The sequence below is a fragment of the Rutidosis leptorrhynchoides genome, chromosome 3 (genome assembly GCF_046630445.1).
Source record: "Rutidosis leptorrhynchoides isolate AG116_Rl617_1_P2 chromosome 3, CSIRO_AGI_Rlap_v1, whole genome shotgun sequence".
NCBI classification, from domain to species: domain Eukaryota; kingdom Viridiplantae; phylum Streptophyta; class Magnoliopsida; order Asterales; family Asteraceae; genus Rutidosis; species Rutidosis leptorrhynchoides.
The window spans coordinates 478,911,126-478,929,729 of NC_092335.1; the positions used below are offsets into that span (position 1 = coordinate 478,911,126).

The 18,604-nt window shown below is 34.2% G+C and overlaps 1 pseudogene; it reads right to left on the reverse strand.

The window, feature by feature from the left end:
- Positions 1-9,475: 9,475 nt before the first annotated feature.
- On the reverse strand, positions 9,476-12,166 carry LOC139902873 (uncharacterized; annotated as a pseudogene).
- Positions 12,167-18,604: the final 6,438 nt, after the last annotated feature.

Below are 18,604 nucleotides of genomic sequence, written 5' to 3' on the forward strand. Positions count from 1 at the left end.
AAAAAGGATATCGTTGATGATTAAACAGAAACCCTTTTTATTCTTTTGTGCTTGTCGACTACTGCCTTCTGATTATCTCTGGACATCGAATTTTTCTTGTTAAGTGGATCATTTAGCCTGTTATTGGAATGGGCTATGTATTGGGCCAAATTATCGATAATGATGACGGGTTAAATAATTAAACTTACTAACTAATATACGAATTGACTAGTGGAGTAATGGCTTAGACGTATGTGAAATGTCCCGTTCATATTGATTATAAACGTTCCATATTAATTGATTTCGTTGCGAGGTTTTGACCTCTATATGAGACGTTTTTCAAAGACTGCATTCATTTTTAAAACAACCATAACCTTTATTTTATCAATAAAGGTTTCAAAAGCATTACATAGATTATCAAATAATGATAATCTAAAATATACTGTTTACACACGACCATTACATAATGGTTTACAATAGAAATATATTACATCGACATATGTTTCTTGAATGCAGTTTTTACATAATATCATACAAACATGAACTCCAAATCTTGTCCTTATTTTAGTATGCAATAGCGGAAGCTCTTAATATTCACCTGAGAATAAACATGCTTTAAACGTCAACAAAAATGTTGGTGAGTTATAGGTTTAACCTATATATATCAAATCATAATAATAGACCACAAGATTTCATATTTCAATATACATCCCATACATAGAGATAAAATTCATTCATATGGTGAACACCTGGTAACCGACATTAACAAGATGCATATATAAGAATATCCCCATCATTCCAGGACACCCTTCGGATATGATATAAATTTCGAAGTACTAAAGCATCCGGTACTTTGGATGGGGTTTGTTAGGCCCAATAGATCTATCTTTAGGATTCGCGTCAATTAGGGTGTCTGTTCCCTAATTCTTAGATTACCAGACTTAATAAAAAGGGGCATATTCAATTTCGATAATTCAACCATAGAATGTAGTTTCACGTACTTGTGTCTATTTTGTAAATCATTTATAAAACCTGCATGTATTCTCATCCCAAAAATATTAGATTTTAAAAGTGGGACTATAACTCACTTTCACAGATTTTTACTTCGTCGGGAAGTAAGACTTGGCCACTGGTCGATTCACGAACCTATAACAAATATGTACATATATATCAAAGTATGTTCAAAATATATTTACAACATTTTTAATATGTTTTAAAGTTTTAAGTTTATTAAGTCAGATGTCCTCGTTAGTAACCTACAACTAGTTGTCCAACGTTAGATGTACAGAAAAAAATTGATATATATTATCTTGAATCAATCCACGACCCAGTGTATACATGTCTCAGGCTAGATCACAACTCAAAGTATATATAGTTTTGGAATCAACCTCAACCCTGTATAGCTAACTCCCACATTACTGCATATAGAGTGTCTATGGTTGTTCCAAATAATATATACACATGGGTCGATATGATATGTCAAAACATTTGCATACGTATCCATGGTATCCGAAGATTACATAATATATTAGAATACATGTATAATACAATATAAGTTAGCTAGGATATGATTAATATAGATTTGTTACCAATTTTCACGTTGCTACAACAAGAAAAATTATCCAATCTTGTTTTACCCATAACTTCTTCATTTTAAATCCGTTTTGAGTGAATCAAATTGCTATGGTTTCATATTGAACTCTATTTTATGAATATACACAGAAAAAGTATAGGTTTATAGTCGGAAATATAAGTTACAAGTCATTTTTGTAAAGGTAGTCATTTCAGTCGAAAGAACGACGTCTAGATGACCATTTTAGAAAACATACTTCCACTTTGAGTTTAACCATGATTTTTGGATATAGTTTCATGTTCATAAGAAAAATCATTTTCCCAGTAGAACAACTTTTAAATCAAAGTTTATCATAGTTTTTAATTAACTAACCCAAAACAGCCCGCAGTGTTACTACGACAGCGTATATCCGATTTTACGGTGTTTTTCGTGTTTTCCGGTTTTAAGTTATTAAGTTAGCATATCATATAGATATAGAACATGTATTTAGTTGATTTTAAAAGTTAATTTAGAAGGATTAACTTTTGTTTGCGAACAAGTTTAGAATTAACTAAACTATGTTCTAGTGATAACATGTTCAAATCTTCGAATAAGATAGTTTTATATGTATGAATTGAATGATGTTATGAACATCATTACTACCTCAAGTTTTCTGGATAAAGCTACTGGAAATGAGAAAAATGGATCTAGCTTCAAAGGATCCTTGGATGGCTTGAAAGTTCTTGAAGCAGAATCATGACACGAAAACAAGTTCAAGTAAGATTTCCACTCGAAATAAGATTGTTATAGTTATAGAAATTGAATCAAAGTTTGAATATGAGTATTACCTTGTATTAGAAAGATATCTTACTGTAAATAAGAAATATTTCTTGAGGTTGGATGATCACTCTACAAGATTGGAAGTAAGCTAGCAAACTTGGAAGTATTCTTGATTTTATGAAACTAGAACTTGTAGAATTTATGAAGAACACTTAGAACTTGAAGATAGAACTTGAGAGAGATCAATTAGATGAAGAAAATTGAAGAATGAAAGTGTTTGTAGGTGTTTTTGTCATTGGTGTATGGATTAGATATAAAGGATATGTAATTTTGTTTTCATGTAAATAAGTCATGAATGATTACTCATATTTTTGTAATTTTATGGGATATTTCATGCTAGTTGCCAAATAATGGTTCCCACATGTGTTAGGTGACTCACATGGGCTACTAAGAGCTGATCATTGGAGTGTATATACCAATATTACATACATCTAAAAGCTGTGTATTGTACGAGTACGAATACGGGTGCATATGAGTAGAATTGTTGATGAAACTGAACGAGGATGTAATTGTAAGCATTTTTGTTAAGTAGAAGTATTTTGATAAGTGTCTTGAAGTCTTTCAAAATTGTATGAATACATATTAAAACACTACATGTATATACATTTTAACTGAGTCGTTAAGTCATCGTTAGTCGTTACATGTAAGTGTTGTTTTGAAACCTTTAGGTTAACGATCTTGTTAAATGTTGTTAACCCATTGTTTATTAATTCAAATGAGATGTTAAATTATTACATTATAATGATATCATGATGTATTAATATATCTTAATATGATATATATATACATTAAATGTCGTTACAACGATAATCGTTACATATATGTCTCGTTTCAAAATCATTAAGTTAGTAGTCTTGTTTTTACATATATAGTTCATTGCTAATATACTTAATGATATGTTTACATATCATAATATCATGTTAACTATATATATATATATATATATATATATATATATATATATATATATATATATATATATATATAGTTTTTACAAGTTTTAACGTTCGTGAATCACCGGTCAACTTGGGTGGTCAATTGTCTATATGAAACCTATTTCAATTAATCAAGTCTTAACAAGTTTGATTGCTTAACATATTGGAAACACTTAATCATGTAAATAACAATTTCATTTAATATATATATAAACATGAAAAAGTTCGGGTCACTACAGTATTTTTGTTAAACGAGAGGTCTTGGGTTCGAGCCCTGGCTAGGGCATTATTTTAAGCCATTTTCTTTTTGAGGTAGTAATTTGATTTTTATTATTTTTATTATTATTATTATTAGTATTGATATTATTATTGTTGTTGTTATAATTATGATATAAAAGATATAGAAATGATGAAATATTAAGATAAAAGTAATTATTGTTATATTTAATGATTATGAATAATATAAGTATGAATAAGATTAGGTTAAGATTATTAATACATATAATATTATAATTAGTAGTAAGATCATTATTATTATTAAGTATTAATATCAAAACTATTATTTTCATCATCATTATTATTAAACCTATCGTTTTTATTAAAAACTACTATTATTATTAAAATTATCATTATTACTATTATTAGAATTACCATAATTTTTATCATAATTAGTATTATTTTTATCATTATTGTTATTAGTACTATTAAATTATCAGATGAAGATTTTCTATATAAAAATATATTTATGACATAAAATTCTAACCATATTTAGAACAGATAACCTAACTCTATTATTATATCTTTAATAAATATAAATTAATTATTCAAGATATATATAAAATAAATATATCTAAGATATTTATTAAACATGACATATGAAACATTAAATATAACAAGTATATTAATATTATTAATATATGAACTTGTTATATGTTTTAATACATATATGAATGATATAGGTTCGTGAATCCGAGGCTAACCCTATAATTGTTCAATGACGTCATATGTATTTTTACTACAAAATACAGTATGGTGAGTTTTATTTGCTCCCTTTTTAATTGCTTTTGCAATATATATATTTTGGGCTGAGAATACATGCGCTGCTTTTATAAATGCTTTACGAAATAGAGACAAGTGATTAAAAATAATATTCTGCGGATTGATGTGCTAGGTAATTTAGTTACATGTTATAAGAGCATGTGAGCGCGAATCCTAAAGATAGATCTATCGGGCTTAACACCCCCATCCTGTAGGCTGCACTAGACATAAGAGCTAGTGGGCGGATGTTTAGTACTTCGAGGATTATTTATACACTTACGAGTGTACGTATCCATCTTTGCGAAGATGACTTATTATATTATTGTTAAGGTTGGTTAATGAGGCCTCAACATAAGCAGAACGGTTTTATACACTTGCGAGTGTACATATATTTATAAACGGAAATCTTGTGGTCTATTTACATATTGAAATGATTGTTATGATAAACCTATGAACTCACCAACCTTTTGGTTGACACTTTTAAGCATGTTTATTCTCAGGTATGAAAGAAATCTTTCGCTGTGCATTTGCTCATTTTAAAGATATAACTTGAAGTCATTCATGGCATATTTAGGTCAGTACCTCGCAATGGGACAAGATGTTGAAGACTTCGTCCAGGTGGATTAGGACGGGTCTTTACATGAAGCGACCCGTCCTAATCCATAAGGATGAATACAATAACATATGATTTCATTGCGAGGTATTTGACTTCTATATGATACATTTTACAAACATTGCATTCGTTTTTTAAAAAAACAACCTTTCATTTCATCGAAAGTTAACAGGCATGCATACCATTTCATAATATCTAATCTATAAATGACGTAATCTGTCATTTATTTAATAATAATCTTTATTGAACTCAACGACTTCAATGCAACGTATTTTGAAATATGCCATGAATGACTCCAAGTAATATCTTTAAAATGAGCAAATGCACAGCGGAAGATTTCTTTCATACCTGAGAATAAACATGCTTTCAAGTGTCAACCAAAAGGTTGGTGAGTTCATTAGTTTATCATAACCATTCATTTCCATCATTTTAATAGACCACAAGATTTCATATATTGACACGCGTAACTCGCGAATTAAAATTCATTCATATGGTGAACACCTGGTAACCGACCTTAACAAGATGCATATAGAATACCCCCATCATTCCGGGACTCTCATCGGATATGATAAATCGAAGTACTAATGCAACCGTAACCCGAATGAGGCTTTCCAAGATTCATCACAGTTTCTTCGCTTTCCAAGATCGTTCAGGCACACGTAATATATTGAATCTACCTTGAAGAACACTGAATGTTCGCTCCACATCATTTCGTGCTCTTTCTTGATACCGTTTAAACTTTGCGCGTGACTCGTCAATTGGGGATGAAAATGCCCTCATAAGAGTAGCCCAATCCGGGTAAATACCATGAGCGAGATACTAACCATGTGTGTAGTCATGACATTTACAGTAAATGGTGCAGGTGGAGCAGTGTCGTTCTTGATAGAATCAAACAATGGTGAACGGTTTAAAACATTAATGTCATTGCTGGAACCTATAATGCCAAAAAACGCATGTCATACCCACATATAAAACGAAGCAACAGCTTCGAGTATGAGAGACTTTGGATGGAGTAATTAGCAACTTGGAATTAATCATTCGGGACTTTGGAGGGAGTAATCAATCGGTACTTTGAAGGGAGTAATTGGCAACTTGGGATTAATTGGGGATAAATCGGATTTTACTTTTTATACATTAAATAATACATTTCAAAATTATATGTGTAAATATACATGAAAACCATAAACATATACATATATTCTAACATAAATGTCTAAAAATATAAACATAATTCTTCATTTGTTCATAAACTCAAAAACTATAGTTTAAATTCATATTAAAATTCAAATGTTGACCAATTTTGACTTTGACCAACAAATCTTATTTTGATCCATTAACCGTCGTGACCGATTAATTAAACAGATTTTCGAAAATCAGTTTAGTCTGTCCTAAAAAGGGAGTATCCGAGATCAATTGGTAGTATTCGGGGTTTTTACAACAATGCTCTTAACAATTTTACATAAACAAGGCTCATATATGTGATTAAACATAAGGCTATCAAGCTTGTATCGCTGCAAAACCTACCCCGAATACGTTTGAGGAGAACACAAAAAGCTAAGGCAAACTGTTATGGACAAGAGATTCTTTGACAACAAAGATATATGTATCGTGTCTATATTATGTAGGTTGCAAATACTACATGCCACTCTGTTGTATCAGTTATGTAACTGTCTGATCATCAAACGAGACATCAATATCATGATGCATGATACTAGGCATGGCAAAGTAAACCCAAACTCTTCAAAATATGTCTAATGGGTTTCTCCAAGACCCATATGGGCCTTAGATAAATAAAAGGAATGGGTCCACTGGGTCTGAATCAATAAAGCATAATAAATATTAACGGGTCCAACGGGTCTTGTATATGGGTCTAACGGGTCTTGTGTTTTAGTTTCAATTTTCAATTTTGTGTTTTGATTTCAATTTTCAGTTTCGCGTCTCAATTTCCAATCTCACGTTTCAGTTTCACTTTCGCGTTTCAGTTTCAAATTTCAGTTTTCAGTTTCGTGTCTCTGTTTCGTGTTTCAGTTTTAGTTTTAGTTTCCAGTTTTGCGTTTCAGTTTTAATTTTCAGTTTTGCGTTTCCATTTCAATCTTCAATTTCGCGTTTCATTTTCAGTTTTGCATTTCAGCTTCCACTTTCGCATTTCAGTTTCAGCTTTGCGTTTAAGTTTCGAGTTTCGGTTTTGCGTTTCAGTTTTCCGTTTTGCGTTTCAGTTCCGCGTTTCGGCTTCAGTTTCACGTTTTATTTTTTTCTAAAGTAATAAAAATAATTATAAATAATCTACAAAATTATTATAAAAAAAATAAATAAGACAATAAAAAATAAAAAAGAGGTAAAAAAAACAAAGAATATATAATTCTAGAATTTTATAACAAAAACTAGGTTTCGAGCCGACCCAACCCATTTGGACCCGACCCGTTTGAAATTGAGACCCGTTCGACCCATGACCCATTTTGATCAAAACCTGTTTGGGTCTCGACCCAACCCGACCCGTTTTCCAGACATAGTCAAAACAATGTCAGTAAGTTTTTAGCCACCAGGAGGCTCGTGTTTGGAATGTGAGAACGCAGTTGACTGTATGCAACGAACTGGAAAATAGTGATTAGGAAAGTCTGCCAGAGGAAGGTACTGAAAGTTTGTGTTCCTGTAAACGGGCACCTAGCTAGCTGCATAAGGCCATCAAAGTGGGTTTTCTTGTCCGATGGTTGACCCGGAGATTCGGATTCATACATGGATTTCTTAATAGGGGAAGTAAACGTAAACGACACAACATCCATACTATTTTTCCTATCAACACACTCCCAATTTTAAGATCCATCTATATCTATAGTGATTATATTACATTTTACAGACCTTTCTTTTTCCTTCATCGGTAATTTGTTAGTAGTAGTAGTACCATCAAAATTGATATCACCATCAGTTAGCCTTTTCTTGCCAGATATCACTAATCAGATAACCAAATAAGAAAACAAATAAAGAATATGAACTCCCTAAATCAAGTAGAAGCCAGTAATATACATCTTTTAAACAATTAATAAATTAGTTTTTTTTTTTTTTTTTTTTGAAAGGCAAGATAATATTATATTATATGAAAACACTTTACATAGCAAGGCTATGACCCATTACAATGGGCCAAACCAAGAGTCACGATTTACAAAGGGTGCTAAGATTGCACCAACACAAAGACTAACTATTTAAGTATATATGGGGGTTCACGAGCCAATCAAGCCACTCAATACACTTCCCTTTGATCCGGTGAGAGATCCACTCGAAAGACTTCACTTGGATTTCGCTAACTAATACCGGAGCAATCGAACAAGAGTTGTTGAAAACTAACTTATTACGATTCTTCCATAGGTAATACACGCATACCCACGCCACCGCTTGCCAAATTTTCAATCCAAGCGACGACATGTCATTAGCACATTTACCTTGTAGACGTTCCGCGAACGATATACTTGAATTAGAGCTGAGATTCCACCACTTACATACCCGAGACCACACATCCAAAGCGAATTTACACTCAACCAACAAGTGATCAACCGTTTCAATCCCATCATCGCACACGAGACATCGAACACTATGAAGATCAATGCCCCTTTTGTCGAGCTCGGTACGGACTGGGATTCTCTTCTTCAATGCTCTCCAAACAAAAATCTCAATCTTTTTCGGAACAAGGTTATTTCTCAAAGTTGCATTTGCTATTTGACAATTATTGCCGAGTAGTTTAGCATCGATGATTCCTGATAACTCGAATTAAATTGATGATTTCTCGAAGTTCATCCAGCGTACGCCCAGTTGGAGCACGAGCCCATTCCCACGCAAACTCAAATGGGCAGCCCCCTGTTGTAGGAATTGGATCAGGCTGATCTGGAGCTGCTGTTGATTGAAAATCGTACCGAAAATCGCCACCCGCATTAACTGTTGCTGCTGTCGTTGAAGTATGTTCTGACCGAGAGCTGTCACCTGAATGATGTGCTGTCACTGTTGCCGAAATAACCCTCGAACCAGGACTGTTTGCTGAAATAGGTACAATGCGATCTCTAACAGTTGCCTCCTTGTTTGCTTCAAGCATATAAATCCTAGGGAACATGTTCTTGAAACAGTCCGAACCACACCAAACCTCGTTCCAAAAAGATGTAGATCTTCCATCACCTATCGCCTTCATGAAGGAGTTCTTGAAGGGGACTTGTAGTTCCTCGATTTGATTTCCTGCAAAAATGATGTTATTCCAAATAACCGAGGCCGATAAACGAGCAAGCCCGTCGCCCGACCTCAAGCCACCGTCAATTCCATAAATACTTCGAATGATTTTGGTCCAAAAGCTATTGGCTTCGGTATTAAACCACCACCACCACTTGCCCAAAAGAGCAAGATTTTTGCTCTTTAAGGACCCCACATTTAACCCCCCACCCTTGTAAGATAAGCAAACATTATCCCATTTGACCCAAGAAATTTTAGAACCCGAAAGATCACCCCCCCCCCCCCCCCCAAACCAAAAAAAAGATACGCCTCACACTCTCAAGCAACTTAAGCACACAATGCGGGGCTCGAAAAAGCGCAAAGTAATACAAGGGAAGACTATTTAAGACCGATTTCAGGAGGACCAATCTTCCACCAAATGAAAGCGTTCTCATTTTCCATTCCGAAAGTCTTTTCTTGAACTTAACAATCACCAGGGCCTAGTCACCAACTTTCTTCATTTTAGCACCAATTAGTTTTTACACATGAACTTTGCAAACTCGGACTGCCACGACATAATATATTATATTGACTTCTTGTATCTTAAAAAGTTTCGTTCTGCCTCCTAAGTCCCAACTCAATCATCATATTTCATAACATATTTATATATATTGTCCACCATAGTTAATTAACAATACGTTCATAATTAATAGAACTTTGCTTCTTGATAATTTAGAACATTGAAGAAATTACATACATACAAAGAACATGGTTAGCTACACATCATCCAACCACGACAAATATAATAATACTTGGAAGTTGTGAACTGAGTGAGTAACATTATCCAATGACCTTTACCAATCATTTTCCTGGCCAAATGCTCCTAACGAGGTTATCACTGATGAGGTTATTCGTAAGTTTCCATCAAGTATTTTGGCACTAGCCGACGCATCAACTCAAGCAACGTATTCTTCAAAGACCCATTTGCTATATGATTCACTAACAGTGTAAAGGTTGTAACATCAAGTGAGTAACTTCTTCCTTCCATTTCATGTAAAAGCATCTCTACATCATCATAGTATTGATTTTTTAGATATCCTTGGAGAAGAACGTTGTATGTAACATCATCCGGCGCGCAACCACTCTTACCCATTTTTAGAAACAACTTCTTTGCATTATATCACATTATATGTTGGTAGACCTTCCTTACAAAGAGAACTAATTATCACATTATATGTTTGAATATCAAATTTCAAACCTTTATTATTTAGGCCTTCAAAAAGAAACTTTGTGATATCAAACTTCTCACATTGGCTTGCACCATCAATCAGGATGTTATACACAACAATACTTGAATTGAGCTTGCTATTACCCAATAACTTGAACAAAGAGAATGCGTCTTCAACCCGATTGTTGCTGCAAAGACCCTTTAAGATTATTCCATAAGTTAAATCATCAACAAAATGACCATGTGCAAGCATCTCATCAAAGAGTGTGCGAGCAGCCGAACAACGCCCAACGCCAAACAATCCTTGTATCATGGTGCTGTAACTGACTTTATCACGTTTCAAACCTACTCTTTCCATATCAGAAAACATATTCATAGCTTTGTCTATCATCATATTCTTACAATACCCATTTATTAAGCTATTATAAGTGACAACATCAGGGACCAGACGGTTAAGTGTCATTGAATCAAAAGCCTTTTTTGCTTTGCTCATTTCACCTCGTAAACAATAACCATCAATAAGTGAATTGTATGTTACTACGTTAGGAATCTTTCCTCTCTCAAACATAATGTTTATTACAGATTGTGCTTCATCTACTTTACCGTCTTTGCATAATGCATCCACTAATATATTGTAGGTTCGCACATTTAAAGAGATTCTTTCATCCTCCATTTCTTTTAGTATGTTACAAACGTCATCCCAACGACCTAAGTTACAAAGACCATGGATTAAAGAGGTGTATGTGATGACATCTGGTAAAATCCCTTTGTGAAACACCATCTCTTTGAAAAGATCAAAAGCATCATCAATCATTTTGTCTTTACAAAGACTGTCAATGATGGTGCTATATGCAACAACATCAGCTTTATGACCTTTTTCATTCATTAGCCTAAGCAAACGAATAGCAGTAAAATTGTTTCCGATCTTACAAAGTCCCTTAATCATAGTGCTATACATAACTACATTAGACTCACGGATATTCAGTTTAATAAGCTTTTTGAAGAATATTTCAGCTTCAAGAATCCTATCTTCTATAAATAAACACATCTGGTACAATGGCTTGTCTGAAGTGCAAAACCGTCATTGGTACGGTGCAAGTGGCAACAACACTTGATTGAAATACTTATAGTGTATTTACTAAGCGGAACACCAATTGAAGACATGTGTTTGAAAAGATCAAGTGAAGAAGAAGAATAATGTTTCATTCTGGTGACAGCGGTCAACAATTGATTGAATTTAATCACAGACGGCAGTGGTCTTCTCTGAGTCATTTCATCAAACAGATTGTAAGCATCATTCAAGTTGTTAACTTTTTGATACCTAGATAGTGGGCGATCATCGTAATCATAATCATTATGAGTTGAGGAAGAATTAGAGTGGAGGGAAGCTGCTAAGATTGTAGTATGAGGAGGAGGAGGAGGGTCAAATGGAAGACCTAATTGAAAGGAATATGGAAAAGGGGTTTCATAAAAAATGTTGGTAGTAGAAAGATTACCTTTGAACTTGATGAAAGAATTAAAAGCAGAAGCAACATGATTTCTGAGATTCATCACCATATCCTGGAGAAGAAGCGGAGCTCAACCACCTTTGAGCTACAAACTCGTTCACCCTATTAGAAAGATAATTAACTGGTTGCCCACTAAAACCCATATTTATTATACTAGTAGTTAAGATGGAAAACGGGTACATTCTCATGAAACAACTAAAAACGTTGTGGTCCCCTCTGTTGAAAAAGAGTTGATCTTTTCTTTTCAAAAAGATCCGATCCGATCTCTTCTGGTATTTTCCCTTGGTGGTGAAAGTGCCCCATGCGAGTTCTTGTGAGGTAGCAGTTTTTTTTTTTTTTTCCTTTCCAAAAAACTATAAGTTTATAACAAACGAGGACTTCACCAAAGAAACATACAAACCACAACATCCGAGCTAGAACAACAAACCATGAACCATACATGAGCTAACGAAACCGCAAAAGCAAAATATAAATGAAACAAGAAAAGCGCCTAACAAGAAACTAAATACAAAACACACCAGACGAAAAGGGAAACCAGACAAACCAAAACAAGAGATACGGATCCATCTACGGTCGAGTAACCAATACAAAAAAGTGAGGAGCCAAGTCTTAATGATGCTAGAAGTTGAACTTCATATTCGGTTGATCACGTGATCGTTAATAAAAAGATCCTTTTCAAGAATTTGAAAAAACTTAAAAATAAATAGATTGTTAATGATTTTACGATTAGGCATGAAGTTAAGGAGATGATTTCGATAATAATGGAATCGGCTTTTTTGAAGGATTAGTAAAGCGAGATCTATTACCCCCTTCGATGAGAACTTCGATCCGTAATGGGTCGTCAAATGTCATATATTATACAAGTTTGAAAACCGATCGGGCAAGGATGTTCGAGTTGACACGGTTAATGGTAAAGTTAATATATCGAAGCCTAAAGGGAGTTGGTTATATTAGTGTTGTTGTGTACTTCCTTTTTCATGTTTGGTAGTTCTATATTTGTTTTGTTGTTTTCTTAAGCTGCAAGTTGTCGTTTTTAGGGGTAGGTCTTTGAGTTTGCTTTGTGGTTGTTTCTCTTTTGTTTCGTTTTGTTGTGTTCATTTGAGGTAAGCTCACGGTATGGATAGGCTCGGTTGTAGATATTGTTCAATCATTTTTTTTTTAGGACCTTCTCCTCTAGTCTCGAGCCTAGCCGAGGTTTCGGTTGTAATCTTTAGCCGAGGTTTCAGTTGTAATCTTTGTTGGCATCATTCATCTTTTGATGAAATAGCCTTAGTTCTATAGTTTTCGTTAGTTTTGTCAAATAAATAAAACATTTTTACATTCCTCGTCCCTGTGGTTTGACACAAATAACACTCCTCGTCCTTATACTTTTTTTTTTTGCTTTCCTCGTCCCTAATGTATTTACTTTATACATTCCTCGTCCTTCCGTCCAATTGCTGTTAATTTCTGCCGTTAAATCATGTCATGTGCCAGACATGTGAGGGTACTTTCGTCTTTTTTCATATTTCTTCTCCATTTTCATTCTTTTTCATCTTCTATCTCTTTCTCAAAGTATGAACCCTAATAAAATCAAATCCAAATTAAAATCAAAATCAAGATTCCTAACTAAATTAAAATCCAAGACAAATATGGCTTATCATGTTCTCCAGGTACTCTATTGAACAACCTTGGTTATCATGTATAGAGATAGAATAACTGAATTAGGCATATCAACTGGGTCAGTTAATGGGTCAAATGATGTATTATATGGGTATTGGTCTTAACATTTCAGCTTGACCATGAACACTAATGTTTCAAATTCTCAAGTACATTATCTCATATATTGTTTCAATAAGCTTTTTTTTTGTTTGACCCATTCAAGATAAAACATATCTTGTCCATAACCATCTTATTATCCACACCTCTAGTTTTATTTGCTGATAATTTTTATTTTTTTATAAAACAGAGAAAACGTCAAGGCGGACCAAATCTATAGCTGTGTTAAGGCGGACCAAGAACGAAACTGTCGAAACATACAAGTCCATTTAAGAGTGTATTATAAATCAACACATCCGGTACAATGGCTTGTCTGAAGCAAATACCTAGACGTGCAAAACCGTCATTGGTACGGTGCAAGTGGCAACAACACGTGATTGAAATACTTATAGTGTATTTACTAAGAGTACTCTCAACCATGACAGAATGTCTTCCAGGACTAACCAATCATTCAGCGCCACATCAGCACCTCCATCTCACTTCCTTTCCAGGACTAAACCCTCCCAACAAAGACACTCCTCCTTCCATTTTTTTATTTTCTTTTTGAATTATTTTATATTATCAAAAAATTACAATTATTTAAATAAAACTAAACTTTTATTAAAAATTAAAAAACATTACAATAATTAAAATAAAAAGTACATTAAAATAAAAAGTACATTAAAATAAAAATACAATTAAAAATAAAATTACATTAAAACATCAATTAAAAGACCTATTCTTCATCGTCGTCTTCTTGATCTTCTTCGTGATCTTCTTCATCCTCGTCATCGGGAATGTGTGAAGGTCCGGCGTCATCTTGGTACGATGCTACCGCTTCAAGCATAATTGACGGGTAACCATGGTCACCTCGTGTATAATGACCATTCCAACGTGCCGGACAATTTCTCCATCTCCAATGCATACAATCAATACTTCCTAACATCCCCGAAAAACTATGTATTTGAGCATGTTTAGTGGTCAAACGTTGCACATCTTGTGCAGTTGGTCGTCTCAAATATTCGGGACCGTACAAGTGAAAATACATTTGCAAAAATTGTTTAAACAATCATATGAGGTTTGTTCACCCATATGCAAATACTCATCAAAAACATCGGCCGAAGTGGCATAAGCTAGTTGACGTATGGCGGATGTTACTTTTTGAACAATATTAAAACCAAGTAATCCGGTAGCATCACGTTTTTGAATAAAATAAGTAAAATATTTAGGAACCGGAGTGTGATGCCCCGTACAAAACCATCGTGTATGAATCATCAACAACAGGATCATTACAAGGTCAAATACTATATGCGGTTTCAAAATAAGTTTGCATTCATGATAAAAGGTGACGTTTTAACCAACGTCAAATGTTTAACATCTGAAAGTATGCTTTTACGAATAGCAAGCAAAAAAAATAGTACGTGACCCATAAGTCGTTACAAATACATTGTTTCAAAAGTAACAATGTTTGAATACAAATTAAACGTTTCATGCGGTGACATCTCTAATAAGCGCAGCGGGTGTCTACAAAGCATGACTAGTACAGCGGAAGCAAGCAAACCTTAAGCACCTGAGAAAAACGTGCTTAAAAACGTCAACACAAAGGTTGGTGAGCTATAGTTTAAGTATAACAGTAATGTAAGGTAGGCCACGAGATTTCAGTGCTTCAACAGCGTTTCAAAACAGTATGAAAAGTATATGTATAACCGTGGGCACTTGGTAACTAACTTAACGTTTATCACCCCCTAAAAGTACACTTGGCGAGTGCGTATGTTTACGAAGTATTAAACACCCGTTAAATGCTAGCACTACTAGCCCTAGTGGGGATGTCAAACCCTATAGATCCATATCTAAGATTCGCGTTCACCGGTTCAAAGACCAATGACTAAACGTTACCGAGCTAAGGGGAAAGTTTATGCCGTTGTATAACCCACACATATATAAAGTTTAAGTACTCGTGCCTAGTATGTAAAACGTAAAATGCGCATGTATTCTCAGTTCCCAAAATAGTTAAAGTAAAAAGGGATGCTATAACTCACAGTGGAAAGTAGTAAAGTCGATACGCGGGAAAAGTAAGCAAGTAGTTTGGTCCGGAAGGTCCTCAACCTAAGTCAAAAGTTACTAAGTCAGTAAATCGTTTCCAAAGGTTTAAAAGTATATAAATTAGGTCTTAAGTACCATCATCATTCATCATTAATCAAAAAGTGTAAAGTAAGTTTTAAGTCAAGACTAGGGTTTGAAATAACGGCTGACTTCGTTTAGTCGCCACGACCTCTATACAAACTGAAATGAGGTGAGACCAGTGGCCATGGCTCCGTATATGAGTCCCCTAGAGGCTGACCAATTTCTAGAACCAAAATCGTCTTCGTTTGACCGTGGTGACGGTTTAAGTGCGAGTAGGTCAGAAATTTCAGCACAACGTTAATAGGGTGTAGTGACTTTCGGAAGGCCATAGATCCTAAACCGTAACTCGGATTAAGACGAGGTCTAAATGGAAAATCATCTACTCGAACCGAGCTAACTGAAAACCATCTTTATAGTAGCCCAGGTAGTCTGATCAGTTCCATAAACAGTAAGTAATGGTGTTCCGGTGGGTTCTTGGTGCTTGATGCTCATCACGGTTCTCATCCTTGATGCGTATAGCTTCAAGTGTACAACTCGTTGATGTGTTTGCATCATATTAGCCAAGTTTTGACCATCATAACACTTGTGTAGGTCTAAGATAAGTAGCACAACTCACTTAAGAGTTGTAAGTAGTTTGATGAATCAAAGTTACATCAAGATCTTAGATCTGACACATACATGAGTTATAAAAGTAATATTAAGCTACAAACTTGAAAGTAAACTAAATAATCAAGATCTTAAGTTGTAGAACTTATATCTTAGCTAGATCTTAAAGATCCTAGACTAGAAAGTCTAGATCTAGTGTTCTTAAGTTAGATCCTAAGTTACAAAACTTGGATCTACACTTTAATGAAACCATAAGTTATGAAACTTAGATTTTCAACTTGAAAAATGTATGTAAACTTGTAAGCTCTTATTTACAACAAAATTAGAAGACCATAAGCTATAGAAACTTAGATCCAATATAATTATATGAAGTTATAACTAGAAATTTATACTTCCATGTTCTTGAACTTATAAAGTAAACTTTTAGTTTCAAGAAATATGAGATCAAGATTAACTAGTAATACTTGACCAAATTAACAACATCACAACTTTAAATAAATGAAATGAAGAAATAAACTAAATCTACAATTAATAAGTTCATGGTTGTTCATACTTTAAAGATTCAATCCAAGGCTTTGATCTTTAGGAAAGTAAACCTTAAGTTTACAAACATGAACACAAGTATGATTTTAAAACTCATGAACTTTCTTTTTAACAAGTTTTATGGAAGAATCAAAATATAAACTTGATTCTCCTTGGTTCTTGTATGTTCTTGTATAAACAAGATGACATGAAGAATAAACTAGAAAGTTTGATTCTTAACAACAACAAACAACTACAAGTAATTAAACAACAATAAAGAACAAGTAATGATGATGATTAGGTATGTTTATATTTCAGTTTTAGACAAGAAGAAGAAGAGGAAATGAAGCCTTGTTACTTACAATATTTGAGAGAAAAAGGAGAGAAAAAGAATGCAAGTAAGTTGTGTGTGTGAAGGATGAAGTGAAATGAGAGAATACTAGAAGATATGTATCACAAAAAAAATTTAAATCCCCCTTTTACCATTGATGGCCGACGGCTTTCCAAGCACCAAAGGGGAAAGTCACAAGCTAATCTTTCAAACATAGGGAGGTGGTGAGAGCTCAAATTAGTATTAAAGTTAAATGGTTATGGGAACAAGGTGTAAATATGCAAGTAACAAGATTCCTCATGAACTAACTAATCTAGTTTTATATTAATGTAATACTTGCATGATCATGGGCTAACTAGTCCATTAAGAGAGTAGGGTGGGCTTCCAAGTCCATGTTCAAACAATAAAAGCCCAAGTCCAAGTATGTAACAAATTAAATAAATAAGCCCAAGTAATTAACTACTTACACTAGTTAATTAAAAATGATTAATATTAATTAATCATGAATGTAAATAATATTCGAAAATATTATTCGTGTAAAGTACGTGTGTCACAAAGACAAATCAGGCATGTAAAGTTAAATATGGTAATAAGTAACACGTATAAGAACACGTTTATTAAAACGCAAGCATTAATAATAAATTATTAATAATTAAACGTTGGAAAATCCAGGGTCGTTACATTACCCACCTGTTAAAGAAAATTTTGTCTCGAAATTTTATACTGAGGTAGATGGAGGAGTCGGGAAAAGGTGAGCATACTTCTGCATCATTTGATCCTCTCGTTCCCAGGTAAACTCAGGTCCTCGTTTGGCATTCCATCGTACTCGGACGATCGGAATCTTGTTGTGTTTCAAACTTTTGACCTCACGGTCCATAATTTCGACAGGTTCTTCCACGAAGTGGAGTTTGTCATCAATCGTAAGTTCCTCCAATGGTATGACATGTTCCGGTTCAGCAAGACACTTCTTCAAATTCGATACATGAAAAGTAGGATGAACTGAGCTCAATTGAGTTGGAAGATCTAAACGGTAAGCAACGGGTCCCACACGCTCCAAGATTTTAGAAGGACCAGTGTATCGCGGGTTTAACTTCCCACGTTTTCCAAAATGGATCACACCTTTCGAAGGTGCGACCTTCAACATTACACGGTCACCCACGTTGAATTCAAAGTCTTTACGTTTAAGGTCGGCATAACTCTTTTGGCGATCACGGGCCGTCTTGAGTCTCGCTTGAATTTGGACAATCTTCTCAGTTGTTTCATGGACTATCTCGGGTCCGGTGATTTGCGTTTCGCCTACTTCGGCCCTACAAATAGGAGATCGGCACTTGCGGCATACAACGCTTCAAAAGGTGCGGCATTAATACTCGAATGATAACTGTTGTTGTAAGAGAATTCGGTTAGCAGCA